General features: G+C 45.5%; 1 pseudogene; it reads left to right on the top strand.

Annotated features, from left to right (window-relative positions):
• Window positions 1-2,104: 2,104 nt before the first annotated feature.
• Window positions 2,105-26,210, top strand: LOC109916941 (annotated as a pseudogene).
• The last annotated feature ends 756 nt before the right edge of the window (window positions 26,211-26,966 follow it).

Below are 26,966 nucleotides of genomic sequence, written 5' to 3'. Positions count from 1 at the left end.
TGCTCATTAAACTCCACATACAGCGCCACCCATAGCACAGGAGGCTGAGTGTTTACTGTGCATGTGCATGGATCCTTAAAGGTAGCAGGACAAGTGGTTAAGAAAACATGTGGGACACACCTTTATTAGTCAAAACACTGAATATAAAACCAGGGAGGTTATGATGGAGCTCTATATAACACTAGTTAGGTCACAGCTGGAGCACTGTGTGCATCCACACTATAGGAAGGATGTGGTTGCACTGGAGGGGGTGCAGAGGAGATTCACCGGAATGTTGCCCAGGATGGAGCGATTCAACTATGCAAAGAGGCTAGAGAGGCTGGAGTTATTCTCCTCAGAGCAGAGAAAGCTGAGGGGGAGTCTGATTAAAGTGGACAGAATTCTGGGGGACAGAGATAGGCGAGATAGGGAGGAACTTTTTCCTCTCTGTAGAGGGGTCAATGACCAAGAGCACAGATACAAGTTAAGGAGCAGGAGGTTTAGAGGGGATTTGAGGACTTTATTTTCATTCAGATGGTCATGGGTGTCTAGAAGCCACTGTCTAAGAGGGTGGTAGAGGCAGGAAACTCTCAAGGCATTTAAGAAATAGGTGGACATTTGAAATGCCATTGCATGCAACAGTGAGTGCTAGACAATGCAGATTTTAACAATCTTCCTCTGAAAGGCTGTACAAAAAGCATGAATAAATATTAAAGTCATTATTATATAGGCTTTGTCCTAACTAACATTTTTGAGATGCAAAGTTGCATCACAAAGTTTTGTGTATTCATTTATGGGATGTGGGTGTCACTGTCTGGGTCAGCATTTATTGCCTGTCCCTAGTTGCCCTTGAGAAGGTGGTAGTGAGCTGTCTTCTCAAACCTCTGTAGTCCACTTGCTGTAGGTTGACCCACAATGCCTTTAGGGAGGAAATTGCAGGATTTTGATCCAGCGACACTGAAGGAACGGTGATATATTTCCAAGTCAGGAGGGTGAGTGGCTTGGAGTGGAACTTGCATGGGGTGGTGTTCCCATGTATCTGCTGTTCATGTCGTGGTCATGGGTTTGAAAGTGCTGTCTGAGGATCTTTAGTGAGTTATTGAGGAACATCTTCTCAATGGTACACACTGTTGCAACTGAGTTAGGTGGAGGAGGGAGTGAATGTCTAGGGTGGTGGGTAGCATTATGGAACTGGAGTCTGAAATCTGGATTGTATAATCCCGAAATATATATAGCACCTCAGGATGTTGCAAAACTGTTTACAGTCAATGAAGTTTGTTTGAAATGTGGACATTATAGGGAAGACAGCATTGAATGTGGGCACAGCAAGCTGCCACAAGCAGTAATGTGATAAAGATCAAAACATCTTTTTTATGATATTGATTCTTAGATAAATATTGGCCAGGACACCAGGAGAACCTTTCTGCTCATCATCAAAACAGGGTCCTGAGATCCTTAATGTCCATGTGAGAGGACAGGCAGGACCTTTGTATTTCAAAAGAGAGCGCTTCCAACAGTACAGCACTCCCCTAGTTCCAGCATGGGGAGGGTATGCCTGGGGTTTTGTCCTCGAAAGATTACAACACACAACCCTCTGACTTAGAGCCCTGAGTCATAGCCACAGATGACACACACAACTTAGCTTAAAATCTACTTTTCTGTATATTCTGGAGGCAACTTCCCCTTTCCAAAAAGACTGTGGTGGTGAAACATTCATTTCATTCCATGTGAGTGAAAATTGTGATGGTTATGAAATGCTTTTAAAAATTCCTGAGGTTATAATTAAAGGTTTTACAAAGTGCAACTCCTTTTCCTCATTAGGCATGATCAGATGTTCATGTTAATCCAATAGTAACCACCAATTCCCATTTCATTAATACAAGTTGACCAAAGAAATTAGAAGACAAAAGATGGATCAGAAAACAATATTTAGGCTGCAATCAAAGCAACAGGTATCAGAGTGAGGAGTAAACAGGTTTACAGTTCGCAGTAAGAGTGCTGTTTCTTTGCCTGTGCTGAGATGTGGTTTTGTATATAGTTGGTGCTGTGGAGACTCACTGGGAACATGCTGTAAGCAGCAATTTGACTGGAGCTGGTAAAGGAGGCGGCTGGAGCTACAATCTCGCGAGTGCTCGGGGCCCCTTGAAACAAGCAGACTGAGCAGCTGCAGGAGCAGGAACAGAAACCTACAACAGGAGCAGCAGAGAAATCAGAGCTGGCAGGAGTCGGGACCAGCAGCAGCTGGAACCTGCACTGGGAGTGACAGGAGTCTGGAGTAGGAGCAACTATAGGGGGAGTTTACTTGGTGCCAGTGAGTGCAGCTGGTCAAGTCTGTACCCCTGGGAGCTCACCATCAGTCTGTCTTCCATAGCTTGTCCCCCAGATTACGGGAGCCTGAATGAAACCATGAGCTTCTTATTGTGAGTACAAAAGCGACTCAACTGTGGGATCCATCCATCAGAGGGTCAGACTCTCCCCTCCATCCAGAAACTGTTATATTTCTATCAGATTGGCCACTAATAGATTGGCGTGTAATTGATTAGCCTGTAACAGATTGGCCTGTAACAGATTGGCCTGTAACAGACTGGCCTTTAACAGATTGGCCTGTTTCAGATTGGCCTGTAACAGACTGGCCTGTAACAGATTGGCCTGAATCAGTTTGGCCTGTAACAGACTGCCCTGTATCAGATTGGCCTGTAACAGATTGGCCACGTAACCTACAAAGAGGCAGGCATAGCTTGGGCCCATGCGGGTACCCATGGCCACTCCTGTTGTCTGTAGGAAGTGGGAGGAATTGAAAAAGAAGTTGTTAAGGGTGAGGACGAGTTCGGCTAAGCGGATGAGGGTGTCAGTGGAGGGGGACTGGTCGGGTCTGCGGGACAGGAAGAAGCGGAGGGCCTTTAGGCCATCTGCATGTGGAATGCAAGTGTATAGGGACTGGACGTCCATGGTAAAGATGAGGTTAGGGGACCAGGGAATTAGAAGTTTTGGAGGAGGTGGAGGGCGTGGGTAGTGTCACGGACGTAGGTGGGGAGTTCCTGGACCAAGGGGGAGAAAGTGGAGTTGAGATAAGTGGAGATAAGTTCGGTGGGGAAGGAGCAGGCAGAGACAATGGGTCGACCAGGGCATTCAGATTTTGGGAAGGAGATAGAAGCAGGCGGTGCGGGGTTGGGAAACGATGAGGTTGGAGGCTGTGGGTGGGAGGTCACCTGAGGTGATGAGGTTGTGGATGGTTTGGGAGATGATGGTTTGGTGCTCAGGGGTGGGGTCATGATCAAGGGGGCGGTAGGAGGTGGTGTCAGAGAGTTAGCGTCTGGCCTCGGCGATGTAGAGGTCAGTGCGCCATACTACAACTGCGCCTCCCTTGTCCGCGGGTTTTATGGTGAGGTTGGGATTGGAGCGGAGGGCTGCACGTTCTGCGGAGGAGAGGTTGGAGTGGGTGAGAGGGGCGGAGAAGTTGAGGCAATCGATGTCTCGACAGCAGTTGGAGATGACTAGGTCGAGGGAGGGTAGGAGGCCTTGGGGTGGTGTCCAGGAGGAGAGGATGTGTTGGAGGCTGGAGAAGGGGTCAGTAGAGGGAGGGTTAGGTTCACGGTTGAAGAAGTAAGTGCGGAGGCGGAGGCAGCGGAAAAACTGTTCAACGTCCAAATGTGAGCAGTATTCGTTGATGTTTGGGTGGAGGGGGACAAAGGTGAGCCCTTTACTGAGGATTGACCATTTGTCCTCAGTGAGGGGGAGGTCTGGGGGGATGGTGAAGACCCGGCAGGGCTGGGTGCTGCTGTTATTTTGGGATATCTGATCAGCATGGACAAGTTGGACTGAAGGATCTGTTTCCAGGCTGTATATCTCTATGATTGTATTAGCAGGAAGAATGTTATAAATGGGAGAGCTGCATTAACATGAATTCTAAAATGAGTTATTGATTGATTAAAGAAGACTGTGAAATAACTGGTCCCAAAGTGTTTTAAAACAATGAACCACCTTTGATGTTCAATTCATTTTGGTAAAATATATCACCCAAGATGCGCACACCAAGATTCTGTAAACAGCAAATGACCGATTTACTTAAGTCTTACTAGTTTAGTTGTGTTAGTGGAGAGGCAGAAATATTGACTTGAACGTTTGGAAGTATCACGGCTTCACTTTAAATAGTGCAGTGTATTGGCCTATCGCTGAGACGTACCATCTCCCATTGTATCTCTCTGGCAGGTCAGAGGAGGAGTGTGGGGGAAGGTGAACCTGACGTTTATAAGATGTGACTGATTTATGCAAAGCTTTTAATCTATAGATAGATACTTGTCTATTAAACAGGGCTCCCCCTAAATGCTCACACTCGGAGTTAGCTATCACTAAGCCAGAATATCATGTATCTCCAGCTGTTTGACATCCAGAATGTTCTATTATTTATCATTGAGGGTTTCTGCAGCTCTCCACTGAAGTAATTTACATTGGTGCCAAAGACAACTTTTTATTTCCTTTTATTTAAAAGGAATCTACATGCAGAAACAGAACATCACTGGATTGACAGAGGGCACCAGATTGTGGGGAATTAAGGGACAGGAGATACTGTGTGAAGGGGGAGCTCAGGTAAAACATAAGCCATGATTGGACAGAGTGACAGAGTGGGTTCAATGGCAGACTGACTGACTCCTGCTTCTCAATCCTACAAGTTCCTTTGACGGTCCCAGTGCCGTACAGACAGAGTCCTGCCCTACCACAGCTTCCAACTTTTACTTCAGACCCTGTAAGACCACACCGTGTAGAAGCAGATGTAGGCCATTTAGCCCATCGAGTCTGCTCTGCAATGCAGTGGGATCATGGCTAATCTGATCATTCTGCCTTTTCCCTATAACCCTTCATTCCTTTCCTGATTAAAAACCTGTCTCTCTCAGCCTTGAATATACTTAGTGACCCAGCAAAAACAGCCCTCTGTGGTAAAGAATTCCACAGATTCAAACCCTCTTAGAGAAGTAATTCCTCCTCATCTCTGTCTTAAGTTTGTAATCCTTTATTCTGAGATCATATCCTCTGGTCCCACACTCTTCCCCCCAAGGGGAAACAACCTCTCCACTTCTACCCTGGCAAACCCCTTAAGAATCCTAAATGCTTCAACAAGGTTCCCTCTCATTGTTCTAAACTCCAATGTATACCGACCCAACCTACTCAACCCCTCCTTCTTACCCAGGATCAACCTATGAACCTTCTGTGGACTGTCTCCAACGTCAGTCTATCTGTCCTCTGATAAGGGGCCCAGAAACTATTCACAGTGTTCCAGCTGAGGTCTGACTAGTACCTTGTATAGTTTCAGCGAAACTTTTATACTCCATTTCCTTTGAAATAGAGACCAACAGTCCATTTTCCTTCCCTATTACCTGCTGAACTTGGGCGCTAGATTTTTGTGATTCATGGATGAAGATTCCCAAATCCCTCTGTTCTGTAGCTTTCTGCAGTCTTTCCCCATTCAAATCGTATTCAACTCCTGTAGTCTTCCTGTAAAATTGCATAAACTCACATTTCTCCATATTTCTCCCTTGGGGAGGCAAGGGCCTAGTGGTATTATCACTGGACTATTAATTCAGAAATTCAGCTACTATCCTGGGAGCCTTGGTTCAAATCCCACTGTGGTTAGATGGTGAAATTTGAATTTAATAAAGAATCTGGAAATGATGACATGAATCCATTGTTGATTGTTGGAAAAACCCATCTGGTTCACTGATGTCTTTGAGGGAAGGAAACTGCCATCCTTACCTGGTCTGGCCTATATGTGGCTCCAGACCCACAGCAATGTCATTGACTCTTAACTGCCCTCTGGGCAATAAATACTGACCTAACCAGAGATGCCCTCATCCTGTGGATGAATTTTTTAAAAATTCCATCTGCCGAGTTTATGCTCAGTCACCTAACCTGGCCATGTATTGCTAAGCTACTACTCCCCAAACCCAGGGCTCTCATTGAGTGGCACCTTCATGTATGGCAATTTATCAAACACCTTCTGAAAGTTAAAAATGTATCACATCCACGGCTGTCCCTTTAATTCTCCTGCTTGTTACCTCCACAAAGAACTGCAACAAATTTGTCAGGCGTGATTTCCCGTTTGTGAAGTCACCCCAATCAAATTAACAGACAGGATCCCCCAGCTCTGCTTTGAAACCCCCACTAGTTTTTCCCTGAACGATCCTCACTAAAACCGACTATCAAATTGTGATTATATTGCTGCTTGAGAATCATGCTGTGCACATGTTGTCCGCTGCTGTTTATCTCCATCATAGCAGGGACCACATGCTTTGAAAGTGTTTCATTGGCAGTAAGCTATTTTTGAGATGTCCTGAGGTTGGGGAGTTTATGCAGTGATCATCTGGAACTCTGCTGCTCCTATCTTAACTCCACACATACAATCCCATTGAACCACCAAACCCCAGCCTCCAGCAACCACTTCACAGAACATCTACATTTGCAGAAAATGATCCAGAGCTTCCAGTTGCCTGCTCACTTTAACACACCACTCTGTTCCCTGGCCAACATCTTTGTCTCTGGCTTGCTGCAGTGTTCCAGTGAAGCTCAATGTAAACTGGAAGAACAACATCTCATTTTCCACTTGGGGACCCTGCAGCCTTTGGGACTCAATATCGAGTTCAATAATTCCAGAATCTGAACACCTTCTTCCATGTCCTTCACCCACGACCCCACCACAGGCCCTGTGATCACATGGGCAGCTTTCGGCACAGCCAACCTACTTTCACCCACTTATGGTCCCCAATATCCACTTTTCTTTCCCTTGGCGCAACCATTATCCGTGCCTCTATCTGCCTAACTGTCTTTCTCTCCCTCTAGACTCTGTCTCCACCTAACGCTCATTCCTTTACTCACCTCCCCCCACCCTCAGTCAATACATACCACCTTTTCCTCATTACTGTGTGGTTCTGATAAAGGTGGCAAGGTGTTCCAAAAACTCTCTCAAACTCTTGAGAGAAGAAATTCCTCCTCATCTCAGTCTTAAATAGATGCCCCTTCATTCTGAGACTGTGCCCTCTGGTCCTAGACTCTCCCATGAGGGGAGACATCTCTCAGCATTTACCCTGTCAAGCCCGTTAAGAATTTGATATGTTTCAATGAGGTCACCTCTCATTTTTCTAAACTCCAGTGAGCAGAGTCCCAACCTGTATAATCTTGGCTCATAAGAAGATCTCTCCATACCAGGGAACATCCTCATGAACTTTTCTGAACTGCCTCCAATGGAAAGATATCTTTCCTTAAATAAGGAGACCAAAACTGCTCACCGTACTCCAGATCTGGTCTCACCAGCAGCTTGTACAGTTGCAGTAAGACTGCCCAACTCTTAAACTCCAATCCCCTTAAAATAAGAGCCGACATTCCATTATCCTTCCTTATTACCCTGCTGCCTGTGTGCTAGCTTTCTGTAGTTCACATACAACTTACCCCAAGTCTGTTTGTGTTGCAGCTTCCTGCAGTTTTTCTCCATTTAAATAATGCTCTGTTCTTTTGTTCTCCCCTCCAAAATGAACAATTTCACACTTGCCCACATTATACACCATTTACCAATATTTTGCCCATTACTTAACCTATCAATATCTCTCTGTTAACTGTTTGTATCCCTCACAACCTGCATTACTGCCAATTTTAGTGTCATCTGCAAATTTAGCTGCAGAACATTCATTTCCTTCCTCCAAGTCATCAATATATATTGTAAACAGTTTGTTCTTAGCACTAATCCCTGTGGAATCCCACTGGTCATGGGTCACTAACCTGAAAAGGAACCCTTTACCACCACTCACTGTTTCCTGTCCATGAGCTCTGTTTGAGCTAAACTCTATACTGAGTTTGAAAGAAAACTTGATTCAGTTATACATAAGCAAAATAAGGCTAATACATGGATTCCCATTCAGCCCTGTGCCTTGGAGAATAGCTGAAACGTTGATGTCCTAGTGAAATGGGGTGATGGGTGAATTGGATGTGGTGAGCTTTAGGATACAGGCAGGAGAATTTTCGAGGAATTCATGTTTATGGAGTGGGAATGTCAAGCTGTGCGGTATCAGAGATATGGATAAGGGCTTCAGCTGAGCCGAGGGGTGACAGGCCACGTTACGGAATGTGGAAGTAGGAGGTTTTGGGAACGGCATGGAAATGTCACCTCAAGATCAGACTCAACATCGAGAATGGTTTGGGTTAATCTCTGATGTTGGCTGGCAGACCGACGAAGGCTGTGGCTTAGGGAACAGGGTGGGCTAGGGACTGAAGTCAATGGCTTTCATCTTCCATGCATTTAATCTCAATTATCTGAGCCTAATTTGGTTAGCTCAGTTGGCTGGACAGCTGGTTTGTGATGTAGAGTGAGACCAACAGTATGGGTTCAATTCCTATCCCAGCTCAGGTCACCATCCACATTTTACCTTCTTGACCTTGTCCCTTCCTCTGAGGTGTAATGACCCTCAAGTTAAACTACCACTAGTTCTCTCTCTCTCTCTCTAGTGAGACCATGGCAACAATATCTTTTAATCCTAACACTCTCCCATACACCATCCTCACTCCAATAGGGAGCTGTAGTTCCTGGGTTTAGGGAGTCTGATCTGGTTGAATTGAAAATGACATCTGTTACTGTTGTAACTTGTTGTAATATAGTCCAGAGTCTTGGGTGCAGGTATCTACTCATTGGTGTACCTATGATTGGTGTTGATTGTCCGTCTATACCTGGGATCGTCACTGGATGATCCAGATGACAGAGATATGACTCCGTGGATGAGGAGACCTTTGGAAGGCACAACAGTCTGAGACAGGTTTGTACTGAACTCTTGTTTAGACAATGAGGTCTATTATAAGGCATTAACATCACAAGAAAGTCTTTGTTGGATTATAGCACAGGGTAATTTAATTTCACCCCAGTCTGAGGTTAAGGAGTTGCTTCCATCCTGCTGTCTAATTGAGGTGCTGAGTAAATAGAACAGTCACATTAGGATCATCCAAAACAGCAACTGTGGCCAATTCTTCCCACATGCCCTGCACTTTCCCTGTTTGCTTGCAAATACTCTCTCTCCAGGGATGTATCCCAGCTTCTCCTCCTCCATGGGAAGGTACTAGCACATGGTATCGGTGTTGGACCTAGTAATCCAGACTCTAGGCAATGTTCTGTGCTCTGGATTCTAATCCCATCATGGTGGCCGGGGGTACTTTGAGTTTATGTAGTTCTTAGGGCTAAAGGGATTGAAGGAGATGGGGAGAAAGCAGGAACAAGGAATTGAGTTGGGTGATCAGCCATGATCATACTGAAGGGGGAGCAGGCTTGAAGGGCTGAATGGCCTCCTCCTGCTCCTGTTTCCTACATTTCTATGTTTTGAATATTACTATTTCCACCATGATTCCAGAGCACCACATTGTGTTTGCTGCCATTTATATCTTTCTAGGCGTGTGGTTCTGTAGATGCTGATGTGATCAGTAAGAATTGTGTAGACTCTGTCAAAAATAGTACACAAGTCAATCTCAAGTTATTTAACTAATGTGTCAGCATGTGTCTCGAGCACAGCATCGTTTTGAAATTACAGTGCGGAGAAAGGCCATTCGGTCCAACTGGCCCGTGTTGGTGTTGATGGTTGACATGAAATGGGTGGCATGGTGGCTCAGTGGTTAGCACTGCTGCCTCACAGCGCCAGGGGCCCGGGTTCGATTCCAGCCTTGGGTGTCTGTCTGTGTGGAGTTTGCACATTCTCCCTGTGTCTGCGTGGGTTTCCTCCCACAGTCCAAAGATGTGCAGGCTAGGTGGATTGGCCATGGAAAATTGCCCATAGTGTCAGGGATGGGTCCGAGTGGGATGCTCTGAGGGTCAGTGTGGACTTGTTGGGCTAAAGGGCCTGTTTCCACACCATAGGGATTCTGTGATTCTAAAATTCCTCCCTTCCCTTCCAACTACCAACCATCCTGCAGGCAGGGTGAAGGGGAATAGGGCAGGAATGGCGTTAGGCAGACTGAGGGCTGGCTACTCATTGGGGTCTGGAGTATTGTGAGCAGGCAAAAAGAAATGGAGATAACGATCGCAGAATGACAGAATTGTTGCTGTGCAGGAGGCCATTTGGCCCATCACATCTGAACCAGCTCTCTTTGTGCCAATCACCTACCGTTTCACTGTAACCCTTGCACGATGTTTCTATTTAAATAATCATACAATGTCCCTCTTGAATGCCTCGATGGAACCTGCCGCCAGTGCATTCCAGACCCTAACTACTTCTGGGTGACAAAGGTTTTTACTCTCATCCCTCCAGCTTCTTTTGCACATCACTTTCAACTATGCCCTCTCATTTTGTCCTGTGACAATTGGAAATGGTTTCTCCCAGTCTGTCTACACTCCGCATGGTTTTAAAGCCTTCTGTTGGTTCTCCTCTGAGTTCCCTTCTCTCCAAGGTGAACAGTCCCAACTCTTCCAATCTACCTTCATCACAGAAGTTCCTCATTCCTGGAACCCTTCTTGTAAATCTTGAACATTGCATGCAGTTCTGGTCGCCACATTGCCAGAAGGATGTGGATGCTCTGGAGAGGGTGCAGAGAAGGTTTACCAGGATGTTGCCTAGTCTGGAGGGTTTTAGTTATGAAGAGAGGTTGGATAAACTGAGATTGTTTTCACTGGAAAGACTGAGGCTGAGTGGTAACATGATAGAGGTCTACAAAATTATGAGAGGCATAGATAGGGTGGATAGTCAGAGGCTTTTTCCCAGGGTGGAAAGGTCAACTACAAGAGGGCACAGGTACAAGGTGAGAAGGGGGAAAGTTTAGAGGTGAAGTGTGGGGAAACGCACTGTTAGTGGAGGTGGTGGAAGCAGGAACATTAGCAACATTTAAGGTGTATCTTGTTAGACACACAAACAGGAGGCAAACAGAGGGACAGAAACCGCATATGGGCAATGCGTAGGGAGTCTAATTAAGGAATAGGAATCAGCACAAGCTTGGTGGGCTGAAGGGCCTGTACCTGTGCTGTATTGTTCTTTGTTCTAAATCACTTCCAGGGTTGAACGGAATTTGTTTCTTTCAGTGCAATCTATTTAAGGACAAGTCTACGTCAAGTTAATCTTGTCCATTCTGTGCTTTACAGTGGAAACCGTTCATCTAAGACTTTCAAACCGAGGAAGCACATTCCAGAAGGTTCGCATCAGTATGAGCTGTTGAAACATGCAGAGACCACTCTGGGCAGTGGTAATCTCCGCCTGGCTGTAATGTTACCAGCTGGTGAAGATTTGAATGAATGGATCGCTGTCAATAGTAAGTGCTTGAGGAAGTGAGTTCATTTCAGTCACATTTGGGGATTAATTTTTATCTAAAATAATAGAACCACACGGTGCAGAAGAGGCCCTTCAGCCCATCGAGTCGACACTGTCAAAAATACACCACCTTGTACGCGAGTCCCACTCGCCTGCATTGGGCCCATAGCCTTGAATGTTATGAGATTTCAGGTGCTCATCCAAGTGTTTTTTAAAGCTCGTGAAAGGTTTCCTGCCTCAATTACACTCCCAGAAGTGCATCTCAGATTCCCAACACTCTCTGGGTGAAAAAGATTTTCCATGAATCCCCCTCTAAACCTCCTGCCCGTCACCTTAAAATGATGGCCTTGTTATTAAATCCTTCAACTAAGGGGAACAACTGTTTTCAATCTGTCCTGTCCATGCCCCTCATAATCATATACACCTTAATCAGTTCCGTCTCAACCTCCTCTGCTCCAAAGAAAACAACCCTAAACTCCTGTGTCCAGACTGTTGGCTTTGAGCCAGTTCTGAGGAAGGGTCACCGGACCCGAAACGTTAACTCTGTTTTTTTTCTGCTGCCAGATCTGCTGAGCTTTTCCAGCAACTTCTGTTTTTGTTCCTGATTTACAGCATCCGCAGTTCTTTCGGCTTTGAGCATTGCCGTCACTAAGGTGGGTTTGACAGAGACGATGCTGAGATAGGTGAACACCTGAAATAAAAGAACATCGCTGTGCAGACCAACACAAGGTCCCGAGTCAAGATAGCAACATTACAACAGCCCGAGGCTCATGCCCAAAGACAAGTCCAAAAGAGAAAAGACAAGTGGTACCAGGAGATACCGCTCCAACAATACGCTAACTGCCAAGATGTATGTGCAGGCTTTTTGTGGCCTAGCTATAGACTGAGGACAAATGGGCAAAATTCCTTTCACTGCTTATGTTTACGTGGCAAGTCCGGTCAATGGTAACACCCAGGATGTTAATAGTGGGGGATTCAGTAATGGTAACACCATTGAATGTTAACGGGCAGTGATTAGATTGTCTCTTATTGGTGACGGTCACTGCCTGGCATTTGTGTGGCGTGAATGTCATTTGCCACTTGTCAGCCCAAGCCTGGATATTGTCCAGATCTTGTTGCATTTGAACATGGACTGCTTCAGTATCTGAGGAGTCGCGAATGGTGCTGAACATTGTGCAATCATCGGCGAGCATTCCTACTTCTGACCTTATGATGGAGGGAAGGTCATTGATGAAGCAGCTGAAGATGGTTGAGCTAAGGACACCACCCTGAGGAACTCCTGCAGAGATGTCCTGGAGCTGAGATGACTGACTTCCAGTAACCACAACCATCTTCCTATGTGTCAGGTATGACTCCAACCAGCAGAGAGCTTTCCCCTGGTTGATTCCAGTTTTGCTCAGGCTCCTTGATACCACATTTGGTTGAATGCAGTCATGATGTTAATGTCTGTCATGTATCTCACCTCTGCTCACATCCAGATTCGGTGTGGAATTTGGAAAGGAAGAACTCCCCTGACTTCAGGAATTTGTAACAATTTTCAAGAAGGGAGATAAATCGTGTGGTAGAGATTATCGTCTTGTCTCTACCAGGGAACATCCACATCCTCCTGAATTGCCTACTAAGAAAGCCCTCCCAGAGACACTGTGTGGTTTCAGACCTTCCAGAGGGACCTCTGATGGTCTGCATTATCAGAAAAGTCCAAAAGAAATGTTGCGAACAAGACCTGGAGATCTTTCAATTCGTTCTGATGAAGAGTTATACCAGATTTTTAACATTGACATTAGTCAAGTGGGACTATCGTAGGTTTAGAGTAGTTTCTCGTCGGTGCATTCGCGCTGGGCCAAAGGGCTCTTCTGCACTGTAGGATTCTATGATTTCAGTTCAACCAACTTTGTCTGATGCTACTGTTCAGAATTTGTTTGTGTAAATTCATATCTCACAAATTTGATTGAGTTTTTTGAGGATGTGACCAAGAAGATAGATGAAGGCAGAGTGGTAGATGTTGTCTGCAGGGCCTTTAGCAAGGCCTTCAACAAGGTTTAACACAGTTGACTGGTTAGTAAGGTTAGATCACATGGTATCCGGGGGAGATAGCCAATTGAATACAAAATTGGCTTGAAGGTAGAAGACGGAGGGTGGTGGTGGACAGTTGTTGTTCAGACTGGAGGCCTGTTACCAGTGGTGTGCTGCAAGGATCAGTATTAGGTTCCACTGCTGTTTGTCATTTATATAAATGATTTGGATGAGAATATAGGAGACATGGTTAGTAAGTGTGTAGATGACACCAAAATTGGAGGTGTAGTGGAGAGTGAAGAAGGTTATCTAAGAATACAAAGAGATCTTGACCAGCTGGGCCAATGGGCCAAAGAGTGATAGATGGAGATTTATTTCGATGAATGTGAGGTGTTGCATTTTAGTAAGGCAAACCAGGGCAGGACTTTCATGTTAATGTTGGAGCCCTGGGAAATGTTGTCAAACAAAGAGACCTAGGGGTGCAGGTGCATAGATCCTTGAAAGTGGCTTCACAGGTAGACAGGATGGTGAAGAAGGTGTTTGGTACGCTTGCCTTCATTGATCAGAGCATTGAGTATAGGAGTTGGGAATGTCATGTTATGGCTGTACAAGACATTGATGAGGCCACTTTTGGAACAGTGTGTACAATTCTGGTTGCCCTGCTTTTGGAAAGATATTATTAACCTGGAAAGGATGCAGAAAGGAGTTACAAGGATGTTACTGAGGCTGAAGGGTTTGAGTTATAAGGAGAGGCTGGATAGGCTGGGACTTTGTTCCCTGGAGCAGTTGAAGCTGGAAGTGACCTCTATTAAAATTTTATAAAATCATGAGGGGCATAGGTAAGCTGAATAGCCAAGGTCATTTCCCCAGGGTAGGGGAGTCCAAAGATGGAGGGCATAGGTTTAAGGTGAGAGGGGAAAGGTATAAAAGGGACCTGATGGGTAACTTTTTCACACAGAAGGTGGTGCGTGTATGGAATGAGCTGCCAGAGGAAGTGGTGGAGGCTGGTACAATTACAACATTTAAAAGGCATCTGGACAGGTACATGGATATAAAAGGTTTAGAGGGATACGGGCTAAGTGCAGGCAAATGTAACTAGTACAGTTTGGGAAACCTGGTCAGCATGGATGAGTTGGGCCTAAGGGTCTGTTTCCGTGCTGTATGACTGTAAAATTGAGTTGGATATTTCAGAATTTCCTGGATTGGCTTTGAGATGATCCTGGAATTCTATTACTTCTTTGGGCTGGTTTAGGCTGGGCTTGGATGTTCTTCCTGTCAGGCCTCTGGGTGTTCTGGTGTCTTGGTGTGATGTGGATTTCATCACTGTCTGAAGAGTCGGTGACCTGACCTCCTCCCCCCCACCCCAATACAGATCAAGTGGCACAATCATCACTTTGAACTTTGATCTAGTTGAGTCACAGCCAACCTGGCATTAATGTCCCCCAGGAGGATGACCTTTCCTCCATGGGGAGTGGCAATGAGGACTTGGCCAAGGTCAGAATGAACACACCTCACCCACCAGCTCCTGAGGGTAGTTGATGATATTGACATGGATGTCCTATGTTGGACTGCGAGGGGACGAGGAATGACTCACACCAGCTTTTATGTCCTGAAGATCTTTCTCAATCAATCAGTTACTTTTGAATGTCAGCAAACCTGGTACCAAAATGCGCACAGCAAGATCCCACAATTAACACTACAATGACAGGTAGTTGCCCGTTTGGGTTGAGGGATGTATGTTGGCCTGGGTTCCTGGGGGACCATGCTGCTGTCAGAGGTTTTTTTTAAACAAATAAGGAAGAGCTGGACCAGAGTCTAAGGTGTGACCTGAAGCTGCAAGGGCAGTGCAAGCAGATTCAACAATAACTTTCAAAATGATCATTCCTGGAGGAGGAAGTTTTAGCAGGACAACAGGGACAATGCCGGGTGAGTGGGACTAGCTGGATAGCTCCTTCAGAGAGCTGGGACTGGTCCGATGGGCTGAATGACGTTCTTCTATACTAGCAAGATTCCAACAACTAAATATGAAAATGCTGGAAATACTCCGCAGGACTGGTAGCATCTGGGGAGTGAAGGAAAGTTAACCTTTTAGGCTGTTAACTTTCCATCAAGATCATGCTTATGCTTTGGTGACAGTAAAACATGTAACACTGCTGCATTTTAACACGGTGATTCACAAAAATATTTTGTTATTGTTTCATTCCCAATATTAGCTGTGGACTTCTTCAATCAGATTAACCTGCTGTATGGAACAATAACTGATTACTGTACCGAGAACAGTTGCCCTGTTATGTCTGCTGGTCCCAAGTAAGTACCAGGTTTAAACCCTTTGTCTTTTAATCCACTTTCTTGTTCAATCTTCCATTATTTGTGAGGGTCGATTTCCCAGCTTGCTGCAAAAGGAACGATGCAAAGTGTGACATTGAGAGACTTTTGTTGGAGTATGTTTGTATAAGATGAAACAGAGGTGATTGATTTGAAGCTGGTCAGAAACGCATCTGTACTTTCTCGTCATATCTCAGTGTTCTGAGAGGAATACTTTACATTTATAAAGCACCTAGCAACACTCCAAATGCTGGAGCAGTTCAGTGTGACCAGTTCTGAAGTACATATTACTCTCACACTGACTCGATCAAACGGGAAGAGCTGTAGAGTCATAGAATCATAGAGACATACAGCATGGAAACAGACCCTTCGGTCCAACTTGTCGGCGCTGACCAGATATCCTAAATTGATCTAGTCCCACTTGCCAGCATTTGGCCCATATATCTCTAAACCCTACTTAGTCATACCTCTATCCAGATGCCTTTTTAATGTTGTAATTGTACCAGCCTCCACCACTTCCTCTGGCAGCTCATTCCATACACGCACCATCCTCTGTGTGAAAAAGTTGCCCCTTAGGTCCCTTTTAAATCTTTCCCCTCTCACCTTAAACCTATGCCCTCTAGTTTTGGACTCCCCCAGCCTGGGGAAAAGACCTTGTTTATTTACCCTATCCATGCCCCTCATGATTTTATAAACCTCTATAAGGTCACCATTCAGCCTCCGATGCACCAGGGAAAATAACACCCCCTATTCAGCCTCTCCCTATAGCCCAAACCCTCCAACTCTGGCAACATCCTTGTAAGTCTTTTCTGAACACTTTCAGGTTTCTCAACATCCTTCCTATAGCAGGGAGACCAGAATTTCATACAGTATATGAATAGAGACAGAACCAATGTCCTGTACAGCCACAACATGACCTCCCAACTCCTCTACTCAACGCACTGACCAATAAAGACAAGTGTACCAAACGCCTTCTTCACTATCCTATCTACCTGTGACTCCACTTTCGAGGAAGTATGAACCTACAATCCGAGATCTCTTTGTTCAGCAACACTCCCCAGGACCTTACCATTAAGTCCTGCCCTGATTTGCCTTTCCAAAATGCAGCACCTCGCATTTATCTAAATTAAACTCCATCTGCCATTCCTCGGCCCATTGGCCCATCTGATCAAGATCCCATTGTACTCTGAGGTAACTTTCTTCACTGTCCACTACACCTCTAATTTTAGTGTCATCTGCAAACTTACTAACCATACCCGCTATGTTCACATCCAAATCATTTATATAAATGACAAACGACAGTGGACCCAGCACCGATCCTTGTGGCACACCGCTGGTCACAGGTTTGAGTCTGAAAAGTAACCCTCCACCACCACCCTCTGTCTCCTACCTTCGAGCCAATTCTGTATCCAAGTGGCTAGTTCTCCCTGTATTCCACGTGATCTAACCTTACTGTAGGAGTATACCCTCCGCCCGGGGATAAAAACTCAGGAGGCAGGCAGGATTCTGATCAGTGGAATATATTTATTCAGGCAGAAACTGGTTGATGCAGGAAGACGGCCAAAGAATCAGGGAGAGAGATCAGTGACACACTCAGATTTTACAAAGAAGTACAGCATTTGTACACACTTTGTGTTACAATAATCAAATACAATGTAGTCACTGTCCTTCCCCTTAACCCAACCCCCAATCCTATGGGACACTAATCAATGATGGGTATTCCTTGGGACAGCCCCAGGTTCTCATGATGTCATGGTATTCGCTAGTCAGTGTAATCATTGGGCCTTGGGATCTTTCTATGCATCCTATTAATTTGCATTCCAAAAATTTTTAGTCATACTCCTTCTGGTCTGTCCTAACCTTTCTTATCTCTAAGGGCTGTTTGCATTCTGTTATTCATGGGATTATGTGTGCCTCCTTTATCAAATCTAATCATTCCTTTTACATTTCCCACCATCCCAAATATATATTAAAAAACAGCTAATTTAAACTAATTTCTGAATGATTAATTCCTATTAAGTTTAGTTATAAAGTGTAAAGCTATACAGTTACTTTTACTGCTAGCATTTTGTAGCTAATGAGTTGGACCAATCTATCTTGTTCAGGATGTAAGATAAAGTGTGTCCTAAAGCTAATTAACTCTCACTTCTAGGTTAAAATGCTTTTTCCCTTACTGCTTGTATTATATTCCAGTTATATGTTGAAAACTACTTCTATGACTATCTGAACAATTGTTTAACTGGAGGCTATTAATACTGTAGGTAAAAAAACTAATTACTACAAAATATCTTTAGTTTTTTTTTGCAGCTGTTTCAGGAGTTGATCTGATGGGTTCATAAGCTAAGATTTACACCCCTGATACTATATCTTTAGTGGAACAAGATCCTTTCATTAATGAGTCCACAGTCATTTGTCTGTTCTTAGGCATCCTCTTATCAAAACTGTCTTGGATGCTGGGTTGCAAGGCCTTTGTACGACCTTGGGTAGCTCTGTTTCAAGGTACAATTATGTTTCACTTTAAATGTTAGAACAGGCTGCCCCATTGTGTTCAGTCTTCATCAGCCATTTTGTGTCTTTCAAACATGGGCCACTTCGGTGTGAGCAGGTACGAGTCACTTCGTACGACAGGCATGGGTCACCCCTACACATGCTAACCAGCCTACCGTGAGGAACCTTGTCGAATGCCCTACTGAAATCCATATAAATCGCGTCCGCCGCTCTGCCCTCATCAATCCTCTTCATTACTTCTTCAAAAAACTCAATCAGTTAGTGAGACACAATTTCCCACGCACAAAGCCATGGTGACTGTCCCTAATGAGTCTTTGCCTTTCCAAATACATGTAAATCCTGTCCCTCAGGATTCCCTCCAACAACTTCTCCACCACCGATGTCAGACTCACCGGTCTGTAGTTCCCAGACTTTTCCTTACCACCTTTCTTAAATAATGGCACCATGTTAACCAACCTCCAGTCTTCCGGCGCCTCACCTATGGCTATCGATGATACAAATATCTCAGCAAGGGGCCCAGCAATCTCTTCCCTAGCTCCCCACAGAGTTCTAGGGTACACCTGATCCACCTTTATGCATTTTAAGACTTTCAGCACCTCCTCCTCTGCAATATGGACATTTTTCAAGATGTTGCTATATATTTCCCCACGTTCTCTATCTTCTATATCCTTCTCCATGGTAAATACTGATGCAAAATATTTGTTTAGTATCTCCCCCATCTCCTGTGGTTAGCTGCTGTTATTTTAGAAGTTTATGGAATGAGCTGCCAGAGGAAGTGGTGGGGGCTGGACAACCCCAACATTTGAAAGGCGTTTGGATGGGTATATGAATGGGAAGGGTTTAGAGGGATATGCGCCGAATGCTGGCAAATGGGACTAGATTTATTTAGGAATCTGGTCGGCATGGACATAAAGCATGGTCTGGTTCCGTGTTTTGCATCGCTATGATTCTATGACTCTATTAAGCACCTTCTTATTAACAAGTCATCGCTGAGTTGTGGATGTATATCAGGAAACCAATGAGCCTGTTCTGGAGGGTTTTAGTTACGAGAAGTGGTTGGATAAACTCGGATTGTTTTCACTGGAAAGACAGAGGCTGAGCAGCAACTTGATAGACGTCTACAAAATTATGAGAGGTATAGATAGAGCGGATAGGCAGAGGCTTTTTCTCAGCATGGAAAGGTCAACTACCACCCACACACCCATCGTTTCTGCCTTGACCTCACTCGCACACCAGCACACACCCGAAACCCTCTGGGCGCAATTGGGTAGTTACTGCTCCCAGCCAATGCCAGTGTCTTCCGCTTTGCTGCTTTCCTAACTGCCCTGACACCCACTCTGCACTTTCCTAGGGTGTTTATTCTCACATGGGGTGTCAGGCCAGCATTTTTTGCTCACCTCTAATTACTCTCATAGCCAGCTTTCAGAGAATAGTGAAGAGTTTGCCACATTTCAAGGGAAAAAAAATGAATAAGGCATTATCTCATTGAGAACAAGGTGGAGGTCCAGTCTATCCATTTCCAAACTTTCCTCATTTTTCCCTTTTGTTTGCTGTGGACCTGGAGTCACATGTAAGCCAGGCTGGGTAAGGATGGCAGATTTCCTTCCCTAAAGGGCATTGAAACAGATGTGTTTTTATGACAATCACCATTGGATCACCGTTACACAGAATAACTTTCAACTCCAGATGTTATTAATTGAATTTAAATTCTACATCGAATCTGTTTTCCATCCTACCGCCACGTTCCCTGATATACTCAGTACAGGGTTTCCCAAACTGAGGGTCATGATGTCCATTGGGGTTGTGGGTTTGTGAGCTCTGAAGGCAGCAATGGTTAGCATGGATTCTGAGTGAGTGTTAACAGCCGTGAGCTCCCTTTCAGACCTCTTGTTCTTTTTCTGGTGTGGTGTAACCAAGCAATCTTTGAGACCTCCACCTGCTCCAAAAAAGCTGGTGAAAAGATACTGAAGATTAAAAAGTTTGCACCCCTTCCCATCTCCTGCCCCTCCCAGCTCCCCCCTCCTCCCTTCCTACAGCTTATTCCCCTCCTCTAGTCAGACAGATACCAACCCTGACCCTGACCAACCAGCCCCAATGTTCTCACTGCCAATGTCAGAATGGGGTCACAGTGAGGGAAATATTTGGGAAGCACTACCTCAGTACTTAAAAAGTAAGCAATCTAGGCCTTGTGTCTACCCAGCCAACAAGAACCCACTGTGCTCTGGGTTTTTAACAATAACAGTTGCATAGTAACCATCGGTCTCCATTGTGTTGATTCCAAATGTTATTGACTGCAAGTTTCACCAGCTGTTGTAGTGGGATTTGAAACTGTGTCCCAGAGCAATAGCCTGTTGTCCTGGAGTGTTACACTACTATATCACCTCCCCTTTGTTTGACCTGGTCACCCTGTTATAGGAAGGATATTATTAAGCTGGAGATGGCTCAGAAGAGATTTACCAAGATATTGCTGGGAATGGAAGGTTTGATTGTTGGGAGAGGCCAGATAGGCTGCGATTTTTTTTTCCCTGGAGCGTAGGAGGTTGAGGGGTGACCTCACAGAGATTTATAAAATCATGAGGGGCATGGATAAGGTGAATAGCAGGTGTCTTTTCCCCAGGGTTGGGGGATTTCAAGACTAGAGGGCATACTTTTTAAAGTGAGAGGAGAAAGATTTAAAAAGACATGAAGGGCAAGTTGTTTATGCAGAGAGCGGTTGTTGTGTGGAATGAACTTCCAGAGGGATGCAGGTACAGTTACAATGGTTAAAAGACATTTGGATAAGTACATGAATAGGAAAGGTTTGGAGGGATATGGGCCAGGAGCAGGCAGGTGGGATTAGTTTAGTTTGGGATTATGTTCGGCATGGACTGGTTGGACCAAAGTGTCTGTTTCTGTGCTGTATCACTCTATGACTTCCACACCAGAGTTTTCTGCCCTGCATAAACAAAGATCCAGCCCATTGATCCAGACACTCTCATCGCTCTTGGGCAGCTTCTGGGTGTCGCAATGTTTGTGAGGACTGAAGCCCAAAGTCCAGGCTGACAGAGCACGCAACACTGAGATGGTGACAATACAGCAGAGGAACAAGCAAGAAATTACACTGAGGCCTTTTGTCAGGTGGAGGTGGAATTCCACTCCCAGCATCCCCCCCGCTCCCAACCAGTCCCTCCATCCCATCCAAATAGTGTGCAGGAGGCAGTGGTTAGGGTCTGGAATGTACTGTCTGAGAGTGTTGGGGGAGGCAGTGGTTAGGGTCTGGGCACTGTCTGAGAGTGTGGGGGGAGGCAGTGGTTAGGGTCTGGGATGTACTGTCTGAGAGTGTAGGGGGAGGCAGTGGTTAGGATCTGGAATGTACTGTCTGAGAGTGTGAGGGGAGGCAGTGGTTAGGGTCTGGGCACTGTCTGAGAGTGTGGGGGGAGGCAGTGGTTAGGATCTGGGATGTACTGTCTGAGAGTGTGGGGGGAGGCAGTGGTTAGGGTCTGTGCTGTACTGTCTGAGAGTGTGGGGGGAGGCAGTGGTTAGGATCTGGGATGTACTGTCTGAGAGTGTGGGAGGAGGCAGTGGTTAGGGTCTGGGATGTACTGTCTGAGAGTGTTGGGGGAGGCAGTGGTTAGGGTCTGGGATGTACTGTCTGAGAGTGTGGGGAGAGGCAGTGGTTAGGATCTGGGACGTACTGTTTGAGAGTGTGGGAGGAGGCAGTGGTTAGGGTCTGGGATGTACTGTCTGAGAGTGTTGGGGGAGGCAGTGGTTAGGGTCTGGAATGTACTGTCTGAGAGTGTGGGGGGAGGCAGTGATTAGGGTCTGGAATGTACTGATGGACTGTGGGGGGAGGCAGTGGTTAGGGTCTGGAATGTACTGTCTGAGAATGTGGGGGGAGGCAGATTCGGTTTTCAAGCCGTAGTTAGGTGGTTATTCGGAAAGAAAAGATGTGCAGGGGCTCAAGGGAGAGATGATGTTCACTTGGAGAGCTGGCACAGACATATGGGCTGAATGGCCTTCCTCTGCTGTTTAACAATTCTGTGATGATTTCAGATCATCTAGTTGTGACAGAAACATAGAAACTCGGGGCAGGATTTGGCCATTCAGCTCAGAGAGCCTGCTTCACCATTTTATATGATCCTGGCTGATCATCCACCCCAATGCCATACCCTGCTTTTTCTCCAAAATCTTTGATGCTTTTAAAACCAAAAAAATGCATCTATCTCTATGTTGTCCTCCACCGCCTTTTGTGGCAGAGAATTCGAATGGTTTGCTACACTTTGAGTGAAGAAATCTTTCCTGATCTCAGTCCGAAGTGGTCTACCCTGCACCCTGAGACTGTGTCCCTAGACTCCCCCACCAGGGGAACATCCTCCCTGCGTCTAGTCTGTCCAGCCCTCTTATAACTTTACATGTTCAGTCAGGTCACCTCATTTCCTTCTAAACTCACTAGTGAATGTCTGTCCAATCTAACCACTCTCTCCTCTGGGTTGTCCTGCCATCCCTGTTTAGAGACTCTCCACTGCACTGCCTCTATGGCAAGTATAACCTCTCTTGGTTAGGGAGACCGAAACTACACACAGCACTCGAGGAGTGGTCTCACAAGGCCCTGTATAACTGCAGTGAGACACCCCTTCTTCCAAACTCTCAGCCTCTTGCAATGAAGACTGATACCTTCCTAAATGCTCACTGCACCTGCCTGTCTACTTTCAATGAGAGGTGTACAAGGAATTGCAATGATCATGTTGCTATCCTTGTGGGATCTTGCTATGTGAAAATTGACTGCTGCATTTCCTACATTACAAAGTGGCTATACCTTAGAAGTACCTCATTGTTTGTGGGATGTTTTGGGACTTCCTGAGGTTGTGAAAGGTGCTGCATAAATGCCAATTTTTTTCGATTGACATTTGTAGAGAAGATCATCTTGAAGGTTCACCAGTTAATTCAGGACAGTCGTCGTCTTAAAGATTTTAATAAATGAACAAAGGTCGAAGGCTTTTTATTGTCATCTGTTCATAACATCTGTGTGGCAAAACACATGGCACATTCACCAGTGAGATCATCATTCAACAAAGGGATAAATACACTTACCAATTTTAAAGGAATCGAAAGGCATTGGGAGAGAGTGGTAATGTGGCCCTGGGGTAGAGGATCAGCTGTAATCATATTGACTGGCACAGTAGGTTTGATGGGCTGAAAGCCTGCTACTGCTCCCAGTTTCGATGTTCATCCGTCACGTGAGAATCCAGGATTGTGTAAAACCTTGTTTCAGATACTGTTTGAACGCACATTAAAATAACTCATTTATCCACAGACTTTCTACTGTACAATTAATAAATTTATACAGTTATACATGTTGCAGACTCTCTTAAGATCAGCATTAACTGTGACATTGGACTAAGAAAGAAACTGGAGCGTCCACATTCAGAATTCTCGGAATGATCTCAGTGACCAGGCCCAATGGCCTTTTCCCTCCTGATTGCTGCATCACCAGTGAAGTCTGTCTTGTGACAAAACCAAAATAAATATATTCTGCTTCTGCTTTTTCAGTCATGAGACCAAACTGAAAGGCTACTCCAGTGTCCCCACAACACCACCCGCAAACTGGAGGAGCAGCACCTCATATTCCGCCTTGGGAGCCTACAACCCAATGGCTTAAACCTGGTAGTCACCAGTTTCAAAATCTCCCCACTCACAGCCTCATCCCATGACCAACCCTCCCTTTCATCCCTGCCTCCTTGACCTGACACAACCTGTACATCTTCTCCCCAACCTATCCGCTCCTCCCACCTCACTGACCAATCCCCACCAATCCCTACCTGCACTCGCCCAGCACTGTCCCACCTACCTTCCCCAGCCCCATCCTCCTCTCTCTATTTATTTCCCAGCTCCCTTCCCCCTCCCCATTTCTGAAGAAGGGTCCTGACCCGAAATGTCAACTTTCCTGCTCCTCTGATGCTGCCTGGCCTGCTGTGTTCATCCAGCTCCACACTGTGTTATCTATAGCTCACAGCGGTAACTGTCCTCAATAAATTGGACCTTAAACGACAGAAAGAGTCTTTAAGGCACAATGGTGTTTCTATCAGCTGATATGATTTATTATTGTCATGTGTACCTAGGAACAGTGAAATGCTTTGTTTTGTGTGCAGCACAGGCAGGTCAGACCATATAAAGACCATAGGGTGATAGAACAGAGCGAGGAATACAAAATTACATCTGCAGAGAAGGTGCACAAGAAGCCAGATCAAAATTAGATTAGAAATTTGAAGTCTAATAACGGCAGGGAAGAAGCTGGTCTTGAACCTGTTGGTGCATGTGTTTAAGCTTTTGTACCTTCTGCCTGATGGAAGAGGTTGGAAGAGATTACAACCAGGTGGGAGGGGTCTTTGATGATGTTGGCTGCCTTTCCGAGACAGCGAGAAGTGTAGACAGAGTCAGTGGATAGGAGGTTGGGGCTTGCATAAGGGTCTGGGCTGTGTTAGAAACTCTCTGTAGTTTCTTACGGTCCTGGACAAAGCAGTTGCTGTACCAAGCTGTGACAGAATGCTTTCTATGGTGTATCTATAAAAGTTAGTGAGGGTCCTTATGGACAGGGTGAAATGCTGTGATGCTGTGTGTCTGCTTTTCTGTGTGTATCTGCAGACAGAGGCTGCCCAAGCACCTCCTCTTTAACCTTTGCTCCTTTCTCCAGGTTGGAGTTTTTGAAGCCAGGATGTTTGGAAGTTCTTGTTCTGCAGCTGCCTCACAGAATCAGAGGGCATTCCAATCAGAGAGTGATGAGGCTATTAGTGCCCCTTAACCCGGAATCAGTACCGCCCCCATGGGCGCAGAGGTCCTGCCTGGCAAGAGTGACTGGTCAATCAGGTGTTAACAGCTCTTGTGCTCAGCAATGCAACGGGAAGAGTGCTAGTTGCTGTCAGAAGGAAAGGCACGGGAGTCTCGGGTCATTGGAATTGTGGGGGTGGAGGTAGTGAGGGTTTTTGGGGGGGAGGGGGTGATAAACACAGGGAGGAGGGTACAGGGGGAAGGATGTTTCACAAGCAAGGGAATTGGGATGTCTCCTGATGTGCATTTCCTTGATCAAGCACTAATACCCTTTTACTGAGGGATCATACTTTTCTCCCACCATGAGCTGACAAGCAAACCATACAGTGTGACCTACCCTGCATGCTGCCGAGCAACAGGCCACAGTTACACTGGAATCCAGCCCTTAAAGACCTTGATTGGCCAACCATCAGCCTTCCCACTGAGAATGTAATCCTGGGGAGTGTGGGATCACCTACACCACTATCTTGTCTAAAGAGTTCTCCCACAGGTGGAGGCCATTCAGCCCATCTATCATACGCTGGATCCTCAAACAGCAAACCAGTCAGTTTGCCCACTCCCTGCCCCTTCTTGGTTCAGATGTTTGGATAGCAGGCTGTCAATTTCCTGCAAAGCCAACACGACAGCAAGTGCTGCATTCTGAGAACGATACAAATCAAATGTGAATCATGGTTGTTATTCAAGACCTACTTATAGATGTTAGAACAAAAATCAGAGATAATTCTGATCATTTCAGCAGACTAATGATGACAATATCTCGCAAAATAGAAGTTTCCTTAATTAACAGATTAGAAATGAAAGATGCATTTCTCTCTCTAAGTTATGCATAATACCGATAGATCATTTGTTATCGCATTGAGTCCATTAACTTCTCAATCATTTCCATCTCTTTATGAATTTTATAAAGTAGGGAATCAGATGAAGTAGAGTGCAGGGAGGATTGTGTAGGTCATAAAAACCTGCATTGACCAGTCAGGGCTGAGTGGCCTCTTTCTGTGCTGTAAATTCTAGTAGTAATCTTGGTAACCAATGGTTATGCCAATCTGTTTTTCCTCATAATATTTCAGGTATGAATATCACTGGGCAGATGGAACAAATATAAAGAAACCGATTAAATGCTCAGCACCAAAATACATTGATTACCTGATGACCTGGGTACAGGACCAGCTCGATGATGAGACACTGTTTCCATCCAAAATAGGTAAGATATTCACAGCTTAACACTGGCTGCTGGAATATTTATTACAATCTCAAAACCTCTTGTAGGTTAAACAAAACAGTGGCAGTGACAGGGAATTTTATATTACACATTTAAGGTCATAAAGTTAGGCATCTAATTGTTGGGAATAGAGGCATTTCTGAAACTTTACATACTGCACTTGCCAGGAACAATGCAAGAATACCAACTTTCACACAATCACAACAATTTATACCAAGGGAGAGTGTGTGTGTTCCTGGATGTGGGTGTGTTGTCAGGTGTCGGTGTATATTCACGGGTGTGAGTGTGTTCCGGGAGAGTGTGTGTGTGTGTGTGTGTGTGTGTGTGTGTGTATGTGTCTGTGTGTATGTGTCTGTGTGTGTGTCTGTGTGTATGTATCTGTGTGAGTGTATGAGTGCGTGTGTGTCTGTGTCTGTGTGAGTATGTCTGTGTGAGTGTGTGTATCTGTGTGTGCATGTGTCTGTGTGAGTGTGCGTGTGAATGTGTGTGTGTGAGTGTGTGTGTGTGTGTCTGAGTGTGTGTGTGTGTGTGTCTGAGTGTGTGTGTCTGTGTGCATGCATGTATGTGCGTGTGTGGTGTGTGTGTGTGCGTGTGTGTGTGTATGTGTCTGTGTGAGCGTGTGTGTGTCTGTGTGAGTGAGTGAGTGTTTCTGTGTGTGTGAGTGTGTCTGTGTGTGAGACTGTGTGTGTGTGTGTGTGTGTGTGTCTGTGTGTGTGTGTCTGTGTGTATGTGTGTGTGCCCACACACTCCCAGGAGTTGGGTGTGAGTGTGTTCCCGGCTGTGTCGGCATGTTCCCGGCCGTGTCGGCGTGTTCCTGGCCGTGTCGGTGTGTTCCCGGCTGTGTCGGCATGTTCCCGGCC

This window comes from Rhincodon typus, chromosome 1, assembly GCF_021869965.1.
Source record: "Rhincodon typus isolate 14 chromosome 1, sRhiTyp1.1, whole genome shotgun sequence".
NCBI lineage: Eukaryota > Metazoa > Chordata > Chondrichthyes > Orectolobiformes > Rhincodontidae > Rhincodon > Rhincodon typus.
The sequence above is the reverse complement of the archived record's forward strand: the minus strand, read 5'-3'. Positions and strand labels throughout refer to the sequence as shown.